Consider the following 6372-nt stretch of genomic DNA (forward strand, 5'->3'; position numbering starts at 1 on the left):
TTGCGGTGACGTAGGTCTCCATGAGTGACAGAACACTGAGCGAAACATGTCGCAACTAGAAAACATTACCAACCCCTGTGCTGTGTATTTTCTGCTGACTGCTCCACCACCACAGAAAACAATGAGTTAGGCTGAAACACCAGCATTTTCGAGCTGCCTTCCTCAAGAAAGTAAAAAAGAGACCATGTTTGCATGCGGCTTTAATAACTCAATGGAAAAAAAACTGATATGTGACACGTATTAATGCCAAAAAAACATGCAAAACAGGCTTACCCCAAAAATATTTATGTACATTACCATTCAAAAGTTTGACACACCTACTCATTCAAGGTTTTTTCTTTATTTTGACTATTTTCTACATTGCAGAATAATAGTGAAGACATCAAAAGTATGAAATAACACATATGGAATCGTGTAGCAACCCAAAGTGTTAAACAAATCTACATATATTTTAGATTCTTCGAAGCAGCCACCCTTTGCCTTGATGACAGCTTTGCACACTCTTGGCATTCCTTTAACCAGCTTCACCTGGAATAGTTTTACAACAGTGTTGAAGGAGTTCCCACAGGACTTGTTTGCTGATTTTCCTTCACTCTGCGGTCCAAACCATCCCAAACCATCTCAATTGGGTTGAGGTCAGGGGATTGCGGAGGCCAGGTCATCTGATGCAGCACTCCATCACTCTTCTTCTTGGTCAAATAGCCCTTACACAGCCTGGTGTTGGGTCATTGTCCTGTTGAAAAACAAATGATAGTCCCACTAAGCGCAAACCAGATAGGATGGCATATTGCTGCAGAATGCTGTGGTAGCTATTCTGGTTAAGTGTGCATTGAATTCTAAATAAATCACAGACAGTGTCACCAGCAAAGCACCCCCACACCATCACACCTCCTCCTCCATGCTTCACGGTGGGCACCACACATGCGGAGATCATCCGTTCACCTACTCTGCGTCTCACAAAGACACAGCGGTTGAAATCTCAAATTTGGACTCATCAGATCAAAGGACAGAGTTCTACTGGTCTAATGTCAATTGCTCATGTTTCTTGACCCAAGCAAGTCTATTCTTATTATTGGTGTCGTTGAGTAGTTGTTTCTTTGCATCAATTCGACCATGAAGGCCTGATTCACAAAGTCTCCTCTGAACAGTTGATGTTGAGATGTGTCTGCTACTTGAACTCTGTGAAGCATTTATTTGGGCTGCAATTTCTGAGGTGCAGTTAAGTCTAATGAACTTATCCTCTTCAGCAGAGGTAACTCTGGGTCTTCCTTTCCTGTGTACGGTCCTCATGAGAGCCAGTTTCATCATAGTGCTTGATGGTTTTTGTGGCTGCACTTGAAGAAACTTTCAAAGTTCTTGAAATTTTCCAAATTGATGGACATTCGTATCTTAAAATCAAATCAAATGTTATTGGTCACATACACATGGTTAGCAGATGTTAATGGAAGTGTAGCGAAATGCTTGTGCTTCAAGTTCTGACTGTGCAGTTATATCTACCAAGAAATCAAACAAATTCACACAAATAATCACAAATGTAAACAGATGAATAGAATATGTACAAATAAATATCTGGATGAGCGATTGCGTGCGGCATAGGCAAGATGCAGTAGATGGTATAGAATACAATATTTACATATGAGATGAGTAATGTAGAATATGTAAACATTATTAGTGGCGTTATTTTAAGTGACTAGTGATACCTTTATTAATTCAATTTATTTAAGTGGCCAGAGATTTGAGATTGTATGTTGGCAGCAGCCTCTCTATGTTAATGATGTCTGTTTAACAGTCCGATGGCCTTGAGATAGAAGCTGTTTTTCAGTCTCTCGGTCCCAGCTTTGATGCACCTGTACTGACCTCGCCTTCTGGATGATAGTGGGGTGAACAGGCAGTGGCTCGGGTGGTTGTTGTCCTTGATGATCTTTTTGCCCTTCCTGTGACATTGGGTGCTGTAGGTGTCCTGGAGGGCAGGTAGTTCGCCCCCGGTGATGCGTTGTGCAGACCTCACTACCCTCTGGAGAGCCTTGCGGTTGTGGGCGGTGCAGTTGCCGTACCAGGCGGTGATACAGCCGTACCAGGCGGTGATACAGCCCGCCAGGATGCTCTCGATTGTGCATCTGTAAACGTTTGTAAGTGTTTTAGATGAAAAGCTAAATAATATTGGGCTGTCGTTTCTCTGTGCTTATTTGAGCTGTTCTTGCCATAATACAGACTTTCTTTTACCAAGTAGGGATAACTGCTGTATACCCCTTTTAACAAGGCACACCTGTTAATTGAAGAGTTGGCTGAGAGAATGCCAAGAGTATGCAAAGCCATCATCAAGGAAAAGGGTGGCTACTTTGAAGAATCTCAAATATAAAATATAGGTTGATCAACACTTATTTGGTTACTACATGAGTCCATATGTTTTATTTCATAGTTTTGATGTCTTCACTATTATTATACAATGTAGAAAAAAGTAAAAATAAAGACAAACCCTGGAATGAGTAGGTGTGTCCAAACTTTTGACTGGTACTACATATATTTAGCTTAACAGGTGGGGCTCAGAACAGGTGGGTTTCTGCTCCACCTGCCATGAATGACGGGTCACCACTGAGTATACATAGGAAGTGCTCATCACCTAGCTGTCACAGTCCGTCCTCTGTCTTACTCAGATCATAAGGATGTCACTGTCTGGTGGAATCAGGTGTGTCTCTACAGGTACCAGCTGTCTTCTGACTGGCTCATAATCACTGTGATTCACAGTGAACAATGTATTTTAGGACTGGAGTAATTATCACACACACAGACACCCATAACACATTTCAGACAAGGTGTGCCTCATAATGCTGTTTATATTTGTTTAAGAAAATACAACTGTTTAAATGTAAAGGGATATTAGATTTATTTAGTAAATCATATTTTTTCTGTCAATGTCTGAATTGTAGTAGTGTATATTCCAATGTGCAGTGTCGTAGGTAGAGTGGAAAGCAAACATTGAAGTGATTTAAAGGTTAAAGGAATGCCAAGAGTGTGCAAAGCTGTCATCAGCTGCTTTGAATAATCTCAATTCTAAAATATATTTAAATTTGTTTAACACTTTAAAAAAAAAACATTTTTAATGTTTTAATTGGAAATGCAGGTACCTCAAAAAATGTTGACGATGTGTGTGTGTGTGTGTGTGTGTGTGTGTGTGTGTGTGTGTGTGTGTGTGTGTGTGTGTGTGTGTGTGTGTGTGTGTGTGTGTGTGTGTGTGTGTGTGAGATTGAGTGCGAAAGATCAGAGACAGACAGAAATAGTTGAGGGAGAGAGAGGGGTGAGGATAGACATGCAGCCAAACTGTTCGTGCACTGCCAATCGAAAGTAAAAGCTTCCAAAAGTTCTCCAGGTTGTTCATAGCAGCACATGTAGCCAATGGGACATTGAGAAAGGGTTAGAGAGGGTTAGACAGGGTATTAAAATGGACACACGCTCTTAGCATTGCTGACAATGAGAGAAGTGGGTGAGAGGGGGGCAGACATGAAGGCCCAACCCTGTGCCACACCTACTATACTGTTGAGTGAGTCTGTAAGAGATTCATACATTCTGACTGGAGCCTTCCTACTGAACCCCTTAGACTTACCAACTTTCCATTCTAGAATCAGACATGAACAACAAATACAAAAACGAGGCATGGACATAACTGCAACTCATTGTCATCTTTCTGTTTACTATCTAATGATCCCAACCCCATTATGCTGGAGGGAGTCAGAGTGACACATCATGTCTGTTGAAGTCTTTGTTAGGGGATATTAGGTAGTGTTCAGTCCAGCTATTTCAGGGTGGCTCCCCACTGTACACATGACATTTGAAAACACAGGCACGTTCAGTCTCGCTCTGGGGTTTGTTGGTGCAGTCAGGATTATTAGATCTAAGGAGGGAAAGAAAGGAGAAAAGCGAACACCATCACTCTATCTCTGCTGAAAAGAACAAGGTGTGTCCCTTGGGTGCGGGGTGTGTTTGGCCCTTCAAGTCGAGAACCTGGTTCTGATTATGCATACGGTAGAGAAGAAATGGGGTAGAACTGTTTGGTACATTGCAAAATAGAAATGTTACTGTCGTTGTTATTTTCACCCAAAAATACACTGCGAAGTGTCTACACACCTCCATACCCATAGCAGAGATTGGTTATAAACATTTCAGTATTGGTTATAAACATTGAATTACCTTATATTAATAGCCCTAGGAGGACACTCATTAACACCTCTGAAGGATACAGGTAACTGGCCAAAATAAACACTTGTGTAAATTAGGGATATAAAGTATATTGAAAGCAGGTGCTTCCACACAGTGTGGTTCCTTTGTTAATTAAGCAATTAACATCCTATCATGGGTAATGTATAAAAGAGCATAGGGGGTTTAAAAGTGTGTGTGTGTCCGTGTGTATCAGTCACCAGATCTCAACCAAATGTAACACTAAATAAGAATGAGTTCCTAACTGACTTGCATAGTTAATTAAATGTTAAATGTACTTTAAAAAAAAAAAAAAAAATCTGGGAGATTCTGGAGCGGAGCCTGAGTTAGCGTTTTCCAGCACCATCAACAAAACACCAAATGATGGAATTTCTAATAGAAGAATGGTGTTGCATCACTCCAATGGAGTTCCAGACACTTTTAGACTCTATGCCAAGGTGCATTGAAGCTGTTCTGGCAGCTTGTGGTGGCCCAACACCCTATTAAGACACTTTATGTTGGCGTTTCCTTTATTTTGACAGTTACCTGTATATGCACATGCCAAACACTCTTCATTCTAAACATGGTCCGGTCAATAAGAGACACGAATCATGGATTCTGCTGCTCCATACATATCAAAGAGATATCTCATGATACAGAGATAGGACCAGTGGTGGATCGGAGGGTAAACACAAGTAAACACCGTTTAATCACCTTTTTTTGCATGACAGTTTACCCACCTTTTGGGGGATTGTATTTCATGAAAAACATGTACCACTATTTTAGCAGGGAGTATATGTAGCATTACTTGTTTTCACTGTGACCAGCTATCAAAGTTTACCCACCAATATTTTGGTTTAACACTGCATCACTGGATAGGACCACATGTTATGTATTATTCACCATGCAGTTATATGTGGGTGCATTGATGTTTATCTCTCTTGTAATTACAGTAGCCTAATTTAATTGATGAGAAGCAAATATGAATGGCTGAATCTTTACTATAGTAATTACTGGAGGTAGACACTGGAAGTAGTGGCTATGACCACACACGCACACACACACACACACGAGAGAGTGCACTCGATCCATTAGGGATCGACACAGACCATATTTAAACACCAGAGGGCAGAATATGACATTCTGAAAAATCTACTCTCAGACACATTGTTTAAAAAGAGACACATGACTCAGTTGTTTTATCTTCTGGCCAAAATATGGATGTCTGGCCACTATCTATTTAAGATGGAGTGTTGGAGTGTTTGATAACATTGCACATGTGAGTGTCATATTGTTGAGGGTTTTGTAGGTTTTTGAAGGTTTTGTAAAGCACTTCAGATCAGCTTCACTTGTTCCAGCAATCAGCTATTTGCTTGTGTGACGTTGCTGTCTTGTGTTAACGCTATGATTAGCCCAATGGTATTCAAGCCGGGGTCTGCAATGGGGTCACCAAAAAGGAACAGAAGATTAAGATTATAGATTATTGTATGGGACAATATACAAATGTTTTTGAGAAAGATTGTTTGAAAAATCCAATTTTATTGTGTAAACGTACGTATTGGTTTCTTTTCATTTTAATAAGAGATGACAATGTAATGAATTGAGTGTTATTTGTTGATGTAAAAATGTCAGATTTTAAGGTTGTGTCATTATATTTGGGGTGGGGTCAAGAGAATTATTATTATTGTGGAATTATTGTGGAAAGAAATTGGTCCCGAGAAATTCTGGCGGAAAAAATGGTGTCCCCGCTGAAGAAGTTTGAATACCACTGATATAGCCTAATGCTCACTTATTGTCTGCTGAAAGCACATACACGTAGGTGTTCCAATTCTCCCATACTGGAGCAGAGTTTAACCTCTGCCTCAGACTGGGTGTGTACTCCCCTCTCTCCTCCATTACTCTCTCCTCCTTTCCCTTTAAAGCCTGCTGCTCAGACACACCTCTCCGCTATGTGTGTCTCATTCTCATTTATTCAACCTAATAAAACCAATTCCCATATTCAAGTATTTTTTTTATTTTTATGTTGTAGACAGAAAATATAATTGTACCAAACAAATTTATTGTATAATAATCACTTGTCCATTTGAGCATTTAGTTTGGAAAAAAAGTGAGACAATATTATTATACTCATTGGACCTTCCCGACCTCAAGAATCTTGCTTGTGAAGAGCGTGAAAAAATT

General features: G+C 40.1%; 1 protein-coding gene across 1 annotated transcript in view; it reads right to left on the bottom strand.

Moving 5' to 3' along the window:
* The window catches only part of LOC118394762 (solute carrier family 22 member 23-like), a 457726-nt gene that overhangs the window by 74342 nt on the left and 377012 nt on the right, over nt 1–6372 (bottom strand). The gene's annotated exons all lie outside the window — the stretch shown is intronic.

The sequence above is a fragment of the Oncorhynchus keta genome, chromosome 15 (genome assembly GCF_023373465.1).
Source record: "Oncorhynchus keta strain PuntledgeMale-10-30-2019 chromosome 15, Oket_V2, whole genome shotgun sequence".
Lineage (NCBI taxonomy): Eukaryota > Metazoa > Chordata > Actinopteri > Salmoniformes > Salmonidae > Oncorhynchus > Oncorhynchus keta.